Source organism: Sus scrofa, chromosome 16 (assembly GCF_000003025.6).
Source record: "Sus scrofa isolate TJ Tabasco breed Duroc chromosome 16, Sscrofa11.1, whole genome shotgun sequence".
Lineage (NCBI taxonomy): Eukaryota > Metazoa > Chordata > Mammalia > Artiodactyla > Suidae > Sus > Sus scrofa.
Window position 1 is genome coordinate 17,413,702 of NC_010458.4, and position 18,690 is coordinate 17,432,391.

The 18,690-nt window shown below is 36.5% G+C and overlaps 2 long non-coding RNA genes across 5 annotated transcripts in view; one reads left to right on the forward strand and one right to left on the reverse strand.

Annotated features, from left to right (window-relative positions):
• LOC106506459 overlaps nt 1–18,690 on the reverse strand; it is a 352,618-nt gene that overhangs the window by 275,276 nt on the left and 58,652 nt on the right. The window lies entirely within an intron of this gene.
• The window catches only part of LOC110257323, a 50,465-nt gene continuing 34,785 nt past the window's right edge, over nt 3,011–18,690 (forward strand). For all 4 annotated transcript variants that reach the window (XR_002339787.1, XR_002339785.1, XR_002339786.1 and 1 more), the window contains exon 1: nt 3,011–4,233. This is a non-coding gene — a long non-coding RNA (uncharacterized LOC110257323). The remainder of the gene's footprint in view (nt 4,234–18,690) is intronic.

The window sequence follows — 18,690 nt, forward strand, 5'->3', positions numbered from 1 at the left end:
TGGATAAACAACAAGGTCCAACTGTATTGCACAAGGAACTACATTCAATATCTTGTGCAAAACCATAATGGAAAAGAATACGAAAAAGAATGTGTGTATATATACATATATACACATATACACTGAATCACTTTTGCTGTATAGCAGAAATTAATACAACATTGTAAATCAACTATATTTCAATAAAATAAAAAATCAAAATTAAAAAAGAAATAAGTGGATTTACTCATATCTCTATACTATGTAGTAATGACAGTGTAAAATAGAATGGTAATAGGAAATGTATATGGAGAGGCAATTAGTTCAAGAAGGGTATCATGAACCGCAATAAGGATTTTTTTTATTTTAAGCTGTTGATGATGGAAAAAATCAAAAGACATATCAGGTCTATATCTTAAAAAGATCACAGTCTTGTCTTTTGTGTTTAGGACGTGATCATGAAATGAGAGGTACAAGTAGGAGGCTATTCTGAGAGAATATGTGAGAGATTAAGAGATGTGAATAGGGTACAATATTGTACATCAACTATATTTTAATTTTTAAAAATTTTAAAGATATGTGAATGGTATGCTGGCAATATTCAACATCTGGCTCTCCAGAGAAAAGAAACTCTAATTTGTGGCCATTTTTAAGTTCCAATATGGCGTCACTAAACGTAACAAGGGAAGAGATTCTTAAAGTTGTACAAGCCAGCTTCAGAACATAGCTGGCCTTGAGACAGCACCATTGTATTACCTGGAGGTGTCTGGAACTTCCAGTACATAATAAATAAACATTTGTTGAATACATGAAGAAACAAATGCTTATGGGAACAGAAATAGAAAGGGAAAAGTAGATTATAGAAATATTTATAAGTAGAATCAGAAGTGTATGGTAACTAGAGACACAAAAATGACTATTAAGATATTAAAAGGAAAGATATTTAACCTCATTAAGCCTCAATCTTCTTATCTATAAAGCGGGTATGATATTTTCCTTTAGCACAGTGCATGAAATATTTTTCCCACACAGAAGGAAAAGCATGTGCATGGGACATTATAAATAAAACTGTTTAACTTTTTAAGGTAATAGAGGACTGTTAATAAATAGCAAAGTATTGGGTAACACAACCAAATGTTCATGTTTAGACCATTTTCAGTGAGATGGAGCAGGGAGGCCTAGTGAAATAATAAACATATTTCAGTAGCTCTATCAAGGTGCAAAAGGTTAAACTAAGGTAACTGTAGAAGGTTTTGAGAAAAAGAGACAGACTAGAAATAACCAGAAAATTTAATCAATAAGACTTGGTGATCTATTAGATAGGGAGGATTAAGAAGAAGTAATGAAAGTCATTCTGCATGCTTCTCCTTTGGAGATTAAGCAGATGTGGACACCATCCAACAAGAATGGCAGTAAAAGAAGAAGAGATGATTAGATAAGACTGCCCAGAAGTTCATCGTTGAATCTGTTGAACTTGACCTTCTCCCAGATACTCAGAGGGCAACTCAAGAAAGATCAGAATTGCAAGGAGTTATGGTGGAAGTTCTTTCAATAAATCCTTCAAACACTCCTATTTCAGTGAGCTTCTTGGTTTTGTTTTTTGTTTTTTATTAAAGTATAGCTGATTTACAATGTTGTGCCAATTTCTGTCATACAGCAAAGTGACCCAATCATACATATATATGAATATATACACATTTCCGGGAGTTCCCATCATGGCTCAGTGGTTAACGAATCCGACTAGGAACCACGAGGTTGTGGGTTCAATCCCTGGCCCTACTCAGTGGGTTGGGAATCCGGCATTGCCGTGAGCTGTGGTGTAGGTCACAGACCTGGCTTGGATCCCATGTTGCTGTGGCTCTGGTGTAGGCCAGCAGCTACAGCTCCAATTAGACTCCTAGCCTGGGAACCTCTATATGCCGAGGGAGCAGCCCTAAAAAAGGCAGAAAGACAAAAAAAAAAAAAATATATATATATATATATATACACACACACACATTCCCTTTCCTATATTATTTTTCATCATGGTCTATCCCAAGATACTGGATATAGTTCCCTGTGCTAAACAGCTGAGCTTCTTATAACCACTCTATAAAAATCTGTAAATTTATTACCAAGGAGTACTGAAAAACAGAAAAGTACCTCAGTCATCCTAAAATCCCAAGATGCTGAAAAGAGAAAAAAACATTAGAAATAAGAACATATTTCCTACTGTTTGTGAAATAAAACTCATGTTTTCTGGCAAGCCAAGAAAAACTTAAACATAAAAAATTTTCTCTGCCCTTTGGCCTCCTCCTGCTATTTGTGCATTGTGTGTCTGTATTACTGACCAAACCTCCCCCATTGGTAGAAATACCTGTTCAATCATAAATAGCAACATTCTCCTAGCATCAACAAGACAACTCCTTAAAAGATAACATTCCATCTTAATCTTATAAAGGGCTAGTTTGGCACTTATATCTGAATTGTATAAACTGTCAATAATATATAATTTAATGTAAAGCCCTCTGTCACAAAAAAACTTATATAACTGCCTTTATTTCTAATGGGTGGAACAGTTCTCAGAGCTTTCTGAGAGGCTCTTCCCAGGTTATAATCCTCAAATTTGGCTTGAATAAAATTTTCCATTTCTTTCTTAGATCAACTAGTTAATTTTTCATCAACATATTAAAGAAAATAATCTCTCAGATTCAAGTGAGAAAGATGAAATTGGGTGAAAGTCCGAAAATGTCCCTTCATTCTTGTATTCTTCAATTCTAATCCTACCTTTAGAGGAGCCTAAGGGAGCCTTCTCATATTTGCCTTCTTCACATAAGAATAGAAACACTTTTAGAGATAATAGTTTCCTGGGTAGCTGTTCAAAACCAGAAAGTGGGGCAGTAGAGATCCAAGAGAGATTTTTTTTTTTAACTATGCTTATTATAGCCCACCAGGGATGTTATTGGAATGGTTGCAAAAAGTCTTTGGAAAGCAAAGAAATGTTCATTGCTTATTTTATAAATCTCCCCCAAAGTTCCTGAAGGCTAATTCTATTCTCACCCAGAGTTCAAAGTCTGACCACCAGACAGTACGGTTTGAAGTAAAAAAGTAGGATGGAACAATTTCTATACTTTGAAGACCAGAAAAAGAAGGATCATTTCAGGGCCTTGAAGCACACACACCAAACACTCTTTCCATCACCACTGCTATCAAAGAGTGAGGTTGAATGGAACTTTGAAAAGCTTAGAGAAAAATTATCTTGCAGCTTTCATATCTAGATTTGCTTCCTCTCATATTATAAATTCTTTCTCAATATGTAAGAACCATTTTCACTGCCCTGAAATTATTTGTCATAAAAATGAGTAACTCCAAAACATTGTTATTCCATATATCTAGAGAAGCTAAAATATTTTGTGTTGCTTTGTTTCCCAAGGAAAAGTAAATATTTATATTTTAAGCCCAAGAGATCTAGAAAGTCATAAGTTATAGGTTATGTTACAAAAGACCAAAATAATGTTATCGCCCTGCAGTTATCCTTCCTGTCCCCCTCCTCCGTACAATGCCTTGGATTGTGTGGTTCCCACCACTATATTGCACGAGGTTATTAAGGTTTTTCTGCTTCTCCTCTTGCACTCCCCAACTCATTTTTTAAGTCAGAATTACTTGAATTACACATCTTTATGATTAATAGTTATAAACTGACTACCAAGCAATTAATGGCTTTCTAGAAACTGAGAAACCATGGTGGGATTTCCAAAGAAAACTCACAATGTATTTGATTAACAGGATTGGTGTTTTGCATGTAAACCTGTCTGATAGCAGGAATCTGATTGTAGTTTCTTGGCTCCATGATATCTTGAAGCCAAATGGCTTGCACAAAATTGACACTCGGTCTTTTAAAGAGATTTGAGATCACTACTCAAAATGTGACTATGCGTTCTGAATTAGCTATTCAGCCCCTTCAAGTGTCCCCTGCCTATTATTTCAAAGGGAAAAAAAGTGGGGGGGAGGAAATGAGAAAAGTTGCTTTCGGCATTAGCATATATGGCTCCTAGGACCAGAAAATAAAGACGGACATTGCCTGAGTTAATAGGTAAGCTAGGAGAAATGTGAAACTAAAAGAGCTGTGAGATCAAGTGGACATTAGCACACAACTTTAAAAGGAGAATGCATTTTTTAAGCTGCATGTGAGTGAGTTGTAAGTCTCTTGTGATACATGTCTCCAGAAACCCCACAGATCTCAGCATGATTGACATTTATGAGAATGACCTTAAGGTAGGTATGAGACTGATTTTTTGTTGTTGCTTGTTTGCTGTTTCCATGACTTAAAGGAAAGTAGTTTGAGGTGTCAGTTGCTGCACTGCTAATCTTCTCCAGGCCAGCATGAACAGAGCACTAAGCTTTAATTCCTACCTGTCTTTGACAAATGACTAAAATAGTCGGTCGCCCTCAGAACACTGGTGCTTTCGGGTATAACTTACTCATTTACTGTGTCCTCCACATTCCTCCCCAGATCTGCCACTTTGCTCATCAGGACTAGTGCCAGAATGTTAGCATCAGATCTGCTTAATGTCACCCTCCTGTAAATGGACCACAGTAAACATATTGGGCAGTCTACAAGAAACACTGGAGATGAACAATTTAGACTTACTATCTGTCAGCGAGAGCGGGGACCATCTGGACAGGCAGTTAATGATCAGCATTAGAGCAGCATGCACTGCTAGGCTTAACTATAATCTCTGGGCCTCAGTTTAACAAATGTAGGGGAACCAAGAGAGAATTTGAGCAATGTAGCAAAATATCCCCTGAGGTCCTGAAAGAATGAGATGCGACTGAGTCTTACCTGGTAGTAACTAAAATATCCACACGCTGTCACACTCAAAAAAACAACCACAGACTAATTTTTAGGGCAAACATAAAAAAGGATTAAGGTAACTGCTCTGGAAATTTAAACACTCCTGTCTCTCCCACCAGAAGAGAAAGAGAAAGAAAGAGACAGTGTGCATGCTTTTGCCTGAGCTATTCAGATGCCATACACCATGGAGAATCCATAAATTCTTACATGCTTCCTGTGGAGTAGGTTGGAAAAAAGAACCCCTATTTATTTATTCACCACAGCCTTTGGATCAGCTCTAGGAAGAAGAATGCAAGAGGGTAGAAGCTTTTATCCAGGCAAAAAGGAGAGATTGAGATTACTGCAAATATTCCTGTAAGTCAAAGGGAAGTGGGCTCAAATCATAAAAATCCATTCCTAAAAAGTGAATTTAATATTTCTAAAAACTTGGAGTTCCCGTTGTGGCTTGGCAGAAACAAACCCTACTAGTATCCATGAGGATGCAAGTCCGATCCCTGACCTTACTCACTGGGTTAAGGATCCAGCACTGCTGTGAGTTGTAGTGTAGGTCACAGATACGGCTCAGACCTAGCATTGCTGTGGCTGTGGTTCCTAGCCTGGGAACTTCCATATGCTGCACCTGCAGCCCTTAAAAAAAAAATTCTAAAAACTTAATGCCATGATGGTATTTAGCAGTAAATAACTTTATTTATTATGTGGCAATTGAATTTCAAAAGCATTTGCCATTTAGTTTCTTCAGGCTGAGGAACTGAAGAAGTAGAGAAAGCATATGTATATTTTGAAAAACAGAGTTCATCCTTCTATGGGTAATAACAATCCAATGTAGGCTTAATGTGTTGGTGGTTTTGTTTGTTTTCTTGAAGATTTTAGTTATCAGTATCCTTAGTCTAAACAACAACAAAACCCCATAGTTTCAAAATTAGGCAAGCATCCTTGGACTTGAAATAAGACCTTAATATCTGGTGCCTATATTTAATAGAGTGCTGCCTCTGAACCATTCCAGGAACATTTGTTTGAACTGAATAGCCACATGTCATCTACATACATCAAGGATGAAAAACACATTGCTTGCCTGCTGCCACTGTCCCCATGGCACTTCTATGGCAAATTTTATTAATTGGCTTTCCCAATAAGCTCACACAGAGCTTCACAATCTTTCTTAACACAGTCACTTCTAATCATTTTCTTGGGAGTCAAACTGAACACATTTGATATAGGATTTTTGTCAGACAGTTTAAGCTGGGAACCTATTTAAGTGCGAGGGAAGGAAAGAAGGAAAGAAGGAAGGAAAGAAAGAAGGAAGGAAGGAAAGAAGAAAGGGAAGGAGGGAGGGAGGAATTATTTAGTGCCTATTATGTACAGAATGTATACTTACTAAACGCTGACAAAGATTCTTTGTTTGTCCAAATTGTAATCAGACTCCTGAACCTTCTTCTAGGCCCATGTGGGTGGGTACTTCCTTATAAAATTCCAGTTTTAGGAAGAACACTGCCAAATCAGTATAATCAGAACCTTCCATTTTTCCATGATGAATACCCTGCTGCCAAAAATTGCTTCAAAATGAGAAACCCCAGTTCTAGGACTGGACTGAGAGCTGAAAACATTTCTTCAGAATACCAATGAAACTGTTTCTCCCTCGCATCATATGAGAATCCATATCCTTTTCTTTTAAATTTCCTACAATTGTGCTGTCTAAAAGGAGTGATGTTTCACAGAATTGGTGCCTTTCAAAACAGACAAATCCTTACCAGTGGATTATTTACAGGGAGGAATGGACTCTCAAAGAAGTAAGATGGCTCAGCATCTTACTTTCTTTTAATGGTTGGCTCAGCATTTAAGCCCAAATTTGCCCACCTCCAAAAAACACAGGTTTTTACCTAACAGAATGGTGGCAGCCAGATTTCTATGAACCTAGAGGTGGGCACTGCCCATTCAAAGATTCTTTGGACTGCTCTCTGCCATTTGTGCTTAAATCTACCCCTGAATAGTTCAACCAAAAGTTATTATTTCAATGTCCCTGCCCCACTAGGCCTTCAGAAATAGCTTTAGAATAATAACCATCTTCTGGTTCCACAAATACTAAAAAAAAAAAAAAAAATCACACTCATAGCATTTCATAACTTAATAAGGAAATTTATCTACTTTATCCCTTAAAAGTGAATATATCCATTTCTTATTGATCAAGAAGACATTAGATATCCTGCCTAAGAACACAGATAAGGAAAAACTCAGACTTGAACCTAAACTTGTGATAACAATTCCGAACTTCCTTGTATTAAATTATACTATGAGGTAGAACTTGATACATGCCAGAAGAAAGAAAAGAAAAAGTTAATGACAGTTGAAAGGGCAAGATTGGAAATAAGTTACTGATGTGGTAGCATTTGAACTGCCTTAAAGGATTGGATTTAATATGTGTGGAAAAGAAAATGAAGTAAAAATGAAGAAAAACAAAAAGATTTAACAGAAAACAATATATTTGAGAAGGGACTGGCAATTTCTAGGTGTCTAGCATACTTTACATGCTAATGTTAGATGGAAAATTAATAAAATAATTTGGGGCCAGTTTATAAAGAAGCACATAATCCATACCAAGAAATTTAAATATTTTTCTTTGAGTAAAGTGTTTTGAAAGAACAGTTTAATGAACAGACTTACGTTTTGGGAAGACGTTTTATTTGAGGCAATGCAAAGAATATGTTGACGATTACAGAAAGAATGAGATGTCTATGCTGTTAATTGGGTGAGAAATTAGAGAGTCTAAAGTGAACCAGAGTCCCTGTAAGAACAGAGACACTGGGAAAGATGAAGGGTAGTGAAGAAGAGAGGACCATAAATGAGTTTAAGATTCTCAGTTTGAGCATCAGAATGAATGACAATGTAATTAGCTGAAGTAGGAGATTTAAGCAATTAGAGGAGATAATTAATCAATTTGACCTTGTACTTACTGAATTAGGGGCCTTCATCCCAATCGGTTGTTCAAACCATCTGGATCAAATGAGAATAGATACATTCTGGGGTCATCACTTAGAGGTAATGAAGGTAAGAAGCAGTAATATACCTGGCTCTAAAAATGGTACACAGAGGGGAAATTTGTTGAAAACCTTGAATGTGAAGGTCTCTTTTGCCCTAAAGAGCTTGTATTTTTTTAATTATAGGGAGTCATAAGATTAGTATTTTGCAGAGTTCCCTGGTGGCTCAGTGGGAAAGATCTAGTGTTGTCACTACTGTGGCTTGGATCACTGCTGAGGTGTGGGTTTGATACCTGGCCCAAAACTTACATGTGCTGTGGGTGTGGCCAAAAAATAAAAATAAAAAATAGTATTTGGTCATGGTTGTTGGAGGCCAAGCCAGCACTAACAGCTGGATGAAAGTGGGTTTGGGAGAATTCTGCGAGTATGCATATTAAAACAAGTATAGAAGGTGCCATGGCTGCTGGTCTCCTGCACAGCCTGAGGGTTCCCCTTCTCAGTTATAACAGCAGCACTCAGCAATGTGGCACGTTTTCATTCTTGGAAAGAAGTTTATTTCCAAAATTAGGTTCTTCATCCGAAAGGTTTTGAGCCCCATGAAATAATTAGGAAGTCGTGCCTCACAACAGAATCTGTCGTAACCCACTTTGTTTTCACTTTCAAGGGCGGTTTTTCAGTTTGTCATATTTTCAAACTGTGAGGGCAAAAAACTATTTTTGAATAAATTAAAGAATGACAAGATGAAGTTGTGATAATGTCACAATTATGCCTTACTGTTGGTTCTGATGAGGGATGGGGGAATCTGAGATACCACTAGGCCTTAACAGGGAAACTATACACTGAAGGACTCCAGCCCACACAGCTTTTGTTGATACTGCAAAACGTCCAATTGCTAGAACGATTTTTTTTTCATCTATTTGAAGCAAATGCTAAGTGAAAAGTGACAGGATGCTACGCCTTCTAAGATAAGTCTGTGCCTGTTGGAGAAAAATCTGCTGTTACGGCTAAGACAGCACTTCACCAGCTGAGGCTGGCACAAAAGAGGAAAAGCTGGGTCCCACCTGGAAATGAAGAGTATGTTTCTCATGAGAATCTCAGAGAAGAGAAAATTACTGTGATGACCTGCCCTCCAATTAGATGATAAATGCACATTTTCAGCAGCAAAAATCAGGGCTCCTCTCAATCCTTGGGACACAATGTGCTCATAATTGCTATTGATATCTCCTGGCATCTTAGACTTTCTCCTTTGTTTTCTTCACATTCTTAAATTCTCCCCATACTTCAAAATCTAACTCAACCCCATCTCATCTGGGAAGATTTGTTTCAACCTCTCTATCCATCTTTTCTTGCTTCTTTAACTTTTCATCATTCGATAGATATAAGACCACATGTACTTGTGCTTTATGAACCAATCTTTCCAAAGCATTTACATTTTGCCTCCTCAGTGAGAACTGAAATTATTTTAATGAAATAATAACATTCATCTTATTGTGTACAATACCAACACCCCCATCGAGTATAAGTGGTCGATTTATTAATCTCTTTCCTGAAAATACATCAATTTATAAAGAATCTGTAAAGTTTTTAAATTCAGCACCAATTTAAAGATAAATTAGGAGTTCCCGTCGTGGCTCAGTGGTTAACAAACCCGACTAGGAACCATGAGGTTGCGGGTTTGATCCCTGGCCTTGCTCAGTGGGTTAAGGATCCAGCGTTGGGGTGAGCTGTGTAGGTCAAAGACTCGGCTCGGATCCTGTGTTGCTGTGGCTCTGGTGTAGGCCAGTGGCTACAGCTCCAATTAGACCCCTAGCCTGGGAACCTCCATATGCCATGGGAGCAGCCCAAGAAAATGGCAAAAAGACAAAAAAAAAAGATAAATTATTTTTCCCTTGGGCAGTAAATCATATAACCACTTTCCAGAATGAATATGTCCTAAAATCAGGTAGAAAAGGGAAACAGATCAACCTCCAATGGGCAGCAGGAGGGAGGACTACATACAAACACAAAGTATTTATTGGAATCTGCATTTAAAATTTTGAAACCTTCAAAAGTTTATGAAAGGTATTCCTTCCAGGCTTAATAAAAACTGAAACCAGCTACAAGTAACAGGTACAATATAACCATAAGAATTTCAGGCTGATTCTTCAAAGAGTTCTGATGATGCACAGCAACAGGGTGTGGGATCTGTGTGTCCCACTAGCAAGTGATTGATCCTTTTTCCAGGCTTATTATTCAAAGTCCTAGAAAATTCTAGGACTATTGTGTCTTTAAAAGTCCTATGCAGGTTGGCCCTGGCCAAGTCTAAAAAATACTCAATTATAAAATGGAATTTGGAGCTCCCGTCATGGCTCAGTGGTTAATGAATCCAACTAGGAACAATGGGGTTGTGGGTTCGATCCCTGGCCTTGCTCAGTGGGTTGAGGATCTGGCATTGCCATGAGCTGTGGTGTAGGTTGCAGATGTGGCTCGGATCCCGCCTTGCTGTGGCCCTGGTGTAGCCCAGCGGCTACAGCTCCGATTGGACCCTTAGCCTGAGAACCTCCATATGCCATGGGAGTGGACCTAGAAATGGCAAAAAGACAAAAAAAAAAAGGAATTTAATTCTCATTTAATTCTCCTTTTAATAATTCAAATTCAAAAGCCACTTGAGTAAAGAGAAGGGGTGAAGAAGCTTACTATTTCCTGTTCTCTCTTCCAATTAATTTGTAACAAGATTTTTGTTTCCCTTGTTGTGTTTTGGCCCCTGGCCCCACCTCAGGCCATGCAGGTGAAACGGCCCTGGGAAAAAGAGGGACACTTTCTGTGCTTAATTGTAAGTGAGCCTACAACATACCCCTCCAAGCTCTGGTAGCAGTAGCTAACGGAGGCCAACTTCCATTTCCCCACCGTGTTCCTTAAAATTCATAGATAACAAGAAGAAAGTACAATACACTGAACAAACCACAGAGAATTCGTAACAACTGGAAGTCTAGTCTAAAATCAGTAGTACTTCTAAGAACTCGCAATTATCCAAAAAGGAAAAAAACAAAATGACAACATGAAACAAAATTTGTCCAGTTTTTTTAAGAAATAACTGACATACATCACTGTATAAGTCTGAGGTGTACAGCATAATGGCTTGAGTTACATAGATTGTGAAATGATTACTACAACAGGGTCAAATAAAATTCGTCTTCTCATATAGATACAGTAAAAAGACAAGAAAGAAGAAAACTAAAACTTTCTCCTTGTGATAAGAACTCTTAGGATTCACTCTCTTTTAACAACTTTCCTACACATCATGCAGCAGTGTTAGCTATAATCATGTTGTACATTATATTCCTAGCACTTATTTATTTTATAACTAGAAGTTTGTACCTTTTGACCACCTTCCTCTATTTCCTTCTCCCTCTACCCTCTGCTTCTGGTAACAAGTATAATTTCTTTTTCTATGAGTTTGTTTCTATTGTTGTTGTTTGTTGGTTTAGATTCCACACATAAGTGAAATAATACAGCACTTGTCTTTGACTTATTTCATTTAACATAGTACCCCCCAGGTCCATACATGTTGTTGCAAATGGCAAGATTCCATTCTTTTTTGTGGCTGAATAATATTCCATTGTAAATATGTACCACAACCTCTTTATCCAGTCATCTATCTTTTTTTGGTTGTGTTTTTTTGTTTTTGTTTTTTGTTTTGTATTTTTAGGGCTGCAACCAAGTCATATGGAGGTTCCCAGGCTAGGGATCAAATCAGAGCTGTAGCCGCTGGCCTATGCCACAGCCACAGGAATGCCAGATCCAGCCACACCTGTGGCCTATGCCACAGCTCATGGCAACACTGGATCCTTAACCTACCTAACAAGGCAGGGATAGAACCTGCATCCTAATGTATACTAATCAGATTCGTTTCCACTGAGCCATGACAGGAACTCCCCTATTTTTAATTTTTTGAGAAATCCTCATACTATTTTTCATAGTGGCTGCACTAATTTACAATCCCAAAAATAGTGCACAAAGTTTCCTTTTCTCCACACCCTAGATAGCATTCGTTACCTCCTGTCTTTTTAATGACAACCATTCTAACAGGTGTGAAGTGATATCTCATTATAGGTTTCATTTGCATTTCCCTGATGAGTATCTTTTCATGTACCTGTTGTCCTTTAGTATATTTTCTTTGGAGAAATGTCTATTCAGATAATTTGCTAATTTTTTTAATTGGGTAAACTATTTGATTTTTGCTATTGAATTAGATTAGTTCTTTATATATTTTGGATATTAATCTTTCTTTTTTTTTTGGTCTTTTTGTCTTTTTAGGGCCACATCCATGGCATATGGAGGTTCCCAGGCTAGGGGTCCTATTAGAGCTGTAGCTGCTGGCCTACGCCACAGCTCACCACAACAACGGATCCTTAACCCACTGAGCAAGGCCAGGGATCAAACCTGAGCCCCCATAGATGCTAGTCAGGTTTGCTAACCACTGAGCCATGACAAGAACTCCTGGATATTAATCCTTTATCAGATATACTGTTTGCAATTATTATTTGCAAATATTATTTCCCATTCTGTAGGTTGTCTTCTTACTTTGTTGATGGCTTTGGTTCACTATATAGAAACTTTGGTTTGATGTAGTCCCACTTGTTTATTTTTTATTTTCTTGCTAAAACAAAGGTATATTTTACTGAAACATGTATTCTTGTATTTGAGAAACAGAAGCTGGTTATTTCTTTTGTAGATACTCATTGAGAAATTAAAACTTGCCTGTATTCTTTGACAATTTAGGAAGGTAATTATAAAAATTTCCTATTGTTACTGCGACAAATTACCCAAATGTAGCAGCTTAAAACAACACAAATTCATACTCTTACTGTTCTGGAGGTCAGAAGTCTAAAATCAAAAATATCAAGCACTGGCAACGCTACATTTCTTCCAGAGGCTTTAGAACAAAAATCAGTTGCCTTATCTTTTTCAGCTTCTAGAGGTTCCCTGAATTCCTTGGCTCATGGTCTCTTTGTCCATCTTCAAAGCACATCTTTCCAACCTCTGGTTCTATCATTATATCTTTTTCTTTCTGGTTCTAACTCTATTACTACCTCCCTCTTCTGAGAACAATGGTGATCACACTGGAAACAACTGGATAGTCCAATATTTTCTCCCCTCCATAAGAGCCTTCAGTCAATCACATCTGCAGTTTTTTCCATGTAAAATAATATATTCACAGGGATTAGGATATGGCTGCCTTTGAATGGTAATTATTCAGGATACCACAGTAACCAAACCGAATCTGTGATCAAGGATAGATACCAAGAATCCACAAAGTGTGCAAGTAATCAAGATTCGGCTATAATTAATAATCTAGGTCTTCAAGAAAGTAAACTAAATGGTACTTTAAGTTGCAAGATACATGCAGCTGAACTAAAGATTTCTAAAACATACTCCTCTTGGTATTTTTCTCGTATGTAGAAAGAAAAAGAGTCTGAAATGTAAGGGAAAATGTTCACTTAAACTGATAGTTTGTATGTAGAAAATTTTTTTTAGTATAAAAAAAGAAAAGAAAGAAAAAACTTTTTAAAGAGTTTGATGAAATGTTTCAAACCACAAGTACAAAACCTATTCTTTTTTTTTACAGAATTGAATTCTCATATCTTTATGTCCTTATTATTTCTTTTTCTAAATACACTGTTGTAGTGGAGATATGAGCTCAGGAAACACTAAGCGAATTCCAACAGATTAGCAAAGGTGATTTAGATATATTATGTTGATTTAGATATCAGCATGCTATGAGAGATTACCTCCACTGATCACAGCAACTAAGAAGACTGAGTATTAATCAGCTAATGTTTGCAGATCTTGTGGAGGAAAAGGTGGTAGATAGAAACTAAGAATTATAAAGAGAACAAAAGGAGCATTACTCAGATAGGTGGGAATAAGTAAACATCATAAATTAGGTTAATAGCAGGACTCTACATCTTCCTTTTCCTCCTACCTTGAAAAAACCTTAAACTGTAGCTTAATACACTCTGTATATATTCACATATACTCATTTAACACCTGCTTTATTCAATATTAACTAAAATAAATTTCTATAGTCTTTAAATAAAGTCAGGAAACCTGTTTAAAATTCTTGGCCTAATCTTTGTGAACTTGTTCTAGCATTTGGAAGTCAAAGTACAATTATGGAAACAGAATGGGAATAGGTGGATGCCAGAAGACCAGGGTTGTAGGCCTAGCTCTTATGCAAATTTCCTCCAGGATTTCAAATAAATTTCTCATCTCCAAGTGTGTGATATCAATCTCTATTAGAATAAAAAAAATTATATTTGTTAAAAATCATGTTATTTAATAAATCAGAAACTGAATATTCATCATTCTCACTGTATAGTAAATATAATTTCTCCACTGATGCCAATTATACCACCTATTACACAGAAAGAATTAGAACATGGTAAAAAAACAAAACAAAAAAACAGAACTCACTTCTAAGAAAATATACTTGCTTGCTTTGATCATGTAGGAAAATATAAGAGATGCCAATATAAACATACTAGGTCTCATAAATATGTTACCTAATAACAAAGGTTGGAAAATTACATACAATAGGCCAAACCAGGCCCACCACCTATTTTTGTAAATGAAACTTTATTGGAACACAGCCTTGCCCATTCATTTACATGTGTTAATTTCCAGCTAAAATGACAGAGTTAAGTGGTTGTGACAAAGATCAGAGGGCCAGCCTACCCTAAAATATTTACTATTAGTCCATATGTAGAAATTTCCTGGATTTCCCTGGTGGCCCAGCAGTTAAGGATTTGGCATTGTCACTCTTTTAGCTCAGGTTTGATCCCTGGCCCAGGAACTTCTGTATGCCATCAGTGTGGACAAAAAAAAAGAAGAAAATGGAAGTTTCTTAACTCTATCTCATAAAATAAAATGACACAAGACCACTGGAAATTTTCATATCACACATTAAAATCAAATAAAAAATTAAGTATAGTTCTAATGATTAATTTTTTCACCATATATATTTCTTCGCATGTCACATAAAAAGTGATATCACCTTAAGCAAATAGTTCATGATTTATTTCTTTTAGTTTGTTTTCTTTTCTGGCATAGTAGCTAATTTGCTGTTACTTATATTATTGTTAAATTCAGTAAAGGTAGGCAACATTATGCTGCAGTAACAAACAACCCTCAAAATCTTAATGCCTTAGGAGTTCCCATGGTGGCTCAGTGGTAATGAACCTGACTAGTAGCCATGAGGACGCGGGTTCGATCCCTGGCCTTGCTCAGTGGGTTAAGCATCCTGCATTACTATGGCTGTGGCATAGGCTGACAGCTATAACTCCAATTCAATCCCTAGCCTGGGAACTTCCATATGCTGCAGATGTGGCCCCAAAAAGACAAAAAACAAACAACAACAACAAAAACTTAATGCCTTATAACAGCAAGTCATATCCACTGGGTCAACCGAGGGATCCATGTGCCCTCTCTCTGGGAACCAAGCTGACAAAGACTCTTCCATTTAGAAAGGTGCCAATCACTATGACAGAGGGGAATAGAATACAGCAAATGGCACACTGCTTTTTAAAGCTTGCACCAGAAATAATATATCCCCTACTATCACATTTCCTTCTTCAAAGTAAAACACATGGTCATGCCTAATTCCAAAGGGAATGGGGCGGTATAATTCTACCAGAGGACCAGAAGAAGGAGAGTGAGAATATCTGAGAGACTCTTATGAGAGTCATGATAGTTGCCAAAAACAATGTGAGAGGGAGATGGGTTAAGGCCCCTTGCCTATGGAGACTGCATCAAATAAGACACCACCACAGAAAGTACAACAGTTTAATTCCACTGTAATTTACCAAAATCTAGACTTTCTGGCTCTAAGTTCATAAAGTATTGGTAAAAGTACTAAACCATCCTTGCAAATCCTATAACAAAGATTTCTTTCGCAATGTGAAGAAGTATTTCTTCAACTCAAATGTTAGTGTTAGTTTTCTGAACTCTTGGGTATTTCCAAATTCCATTTATTTGATATTCAGAATAATTCTGTGGTCCTTTACAACATTTAAAAATAGCAACTGGAAGTTTAGCTATGAATTCTCATAATGTCTATAGAAATTTACTTGCCACACTGAGTAAAATGTACTTTTAGAAAAATCATTTTCCCACTATTAAAAAGAGCATTTAAATCATGGTCTATTTTAGATTCTAAAATTACCTTCATGCATTTTTTAAAGAAAGCAAACAATCAAAATAGAACTCACAAACGATGTACCACATTCTTTTCACGTAAAACCTTATTAAAAGGGAATTAACTTGTTTTTATTTAACATATTCATTTACATACTAGCTGTTTAACAAAATTTTACTTTTTTGGAATGGTCAGACATAATTAAGGAATTTGTGCCAAGACTCCCTTTGAAAGCTACATCTTTAAATCACATTGACTAGTAAAACTCCCAGTGCTGCACATTTTTAAATCAGAAAAAAAAAGGGGAGGGGGGAGGTTTTCATTTAGTTAGCCAATTATGGGACATAGAATCCAGAACAAAATTTTCTTATATTTAACATACACTCTTAAACTCTTGTTACAACACAATTAATGATTAGTATGTAGGCATGGAACTATTCTGTACCTTCAGTACACAGTCTTTTTTGCAATAATGAAAAGGGTAAGGAAAAAGTGTATCTATAAAATATATACTGCTTTCTTGGTCAAATATATGTTGATTTTATTTAATGCAAGATTATTTTCAGTCTGAGTGTATTCACAATTGATAAAATAGACTGTGGATGGGCTCCTCTAGCTGGAGGGACCATATGCATAAGAAAATGCTTGCAGCAAAGATGACATATGTCATACCATGTGCCAAATACCATCCTAGATCTGGAAGTGACAATTTTCTCATATATACTGGCACTTGGAGCGCTCTAGCTTTAGATTTCTTTTCCGTAAGAACTCATGTGACATTATGTGTGCTTCTGAAAAGCTTGGTAGGAGGTTTCCTGGTGATTAGCTATATTATATTTTATATTTTTTAACCTATATCCTTTAATATGCTTTGTGAACTATTTTTATTGTGCCTCTTAAACATCAGACATAAGCTTGCATGATCTACTCTACAGTCTTCAGGTTTCTAAGGAACATGCAGTCATACCCTTGAGCATATAAGACATGAACCTTGTTCCTTTTTCTATGAAACTAAGTTAGTTTCTGTGGAAATGAGGGTAATTCTACTGTTGGAATAAACCTTACCATCCTAGTCAATTCACAAAAAAATAATATGCTGAATGACCAACCGCCATATTTATAATGTATCTATTTACCAAAATATTTGTTTTTAAAAAGCAACTAGTTATAAAACATATGGCAGGAGTTCCCACTGTGGCACAGTAGGTTAAGGACCTGACTGCAGCAGCTCAGATTGTTGCAGAGATGCAGGTTTGATCCCTGGAATCGTGCAGTGGGTTAAAGGATCCAGTAGTGCCACAGCTGCTGTGTAACTCACAGCTGTGGCTCAGATTCAATCCCTGGTCCAGGAATTTTCATATACTGCAGATTTAACCATTAAAAAAAAAAGTATAGCAATTAATAGAGGATGGGATGGCTCCTGACAGTCTGAGGATTCCTGCAAAGTGTTAGTCAACTGATTGTTATTTCAGTTTCATATGGAAATTTTTCAGCTTATGCGATGTCTTTCCAATTCTTTTCTATGTCATTTCTGCTTTTCAAAAATTTTAAGGTTCCCTTATCAGTTTTTCAAGTAGCACTGCAACATTAGTACATGATTTCTAGCAATTAGTAGCCAAAATACAAGTAACATGGTCATTCTTGTCTCTGTCTTGTTCTAATATACCCATCTTTTAGCATGTTTAAGGTTTTAAGATTTTATGATTTAATCAAATGTATGCTTTTCTATTCTGTTCCTGTTTCTCATTTGAACTTACTATCTCATCAATGTTACCACACATGATAGTGATACCTTCCATGCATTCTCACTTCCTTTCCATCCCTTTGAATGATTTGCAGGTTTTGTGTTGAATTCCTTCTCAAAGCATTACCAGGTCAACATATTCCACTTATTACACACCAAAAATTTCTGTGGTCACTAAATTATTTTGTCCACTTCTTATTCCTATCGTATGTGCTCTAAGTTACTCACTTCCCATTTTTTTAAATTTTAGATAAATTTAATATGTCTTACAAAATTCCTTAAATTAACACACAAGCCTTAATTTGTGTTTCTGGAAATACATTTTTAAATTTCAATATGATACGATTATTTTTAACCACTTTTTAATACCCATATTTCTAGTAAATGGATAAAACTATACTTCATCTTAGCCAAAAGTCCAAGCAGCGATAGGATAAAATTTTTAAAATTGGCAAACTGGCTATCTAAAGAATTGGTTATTCAGTTATAGGATCATTTATTGGACTGGTTTCGGGTGAGGTGGCTTGCTTCCCTATTTCATAGGTATTTGTAATGATAAGTAAAATGGAGAACGCAAACATTTTATACACACACACACACACACACACACACACACACACGAGTTATATTTTGTTGCCTATACAATTCAAGCATTCACCCCAAATCTCAAGTAATATCTTTCTCTAGTACATACTATGAAAGCAAATTTCTATCTCATTTTCCTACTAGTTGTTCCCTTGAAGTGGCTCCCATAACGAATGTACTTCCCCAACACACCCACCTTCACCTCAGATCATGGCTCACCTCAGTGTTAATGACCACTGCAAACTCCTAGATTCACGCATTCCAGTATGAGGCTTTTTCTTCTCTGAGAGCAACAGAGATGTTGTGTATGGAAGACAACATTTCTCTCTATAAGACCTGTCCTTCATCAATTAAAAGCAGGTGCAATTTAGGACGCAGAAATGTAATACTGGGCAACAGA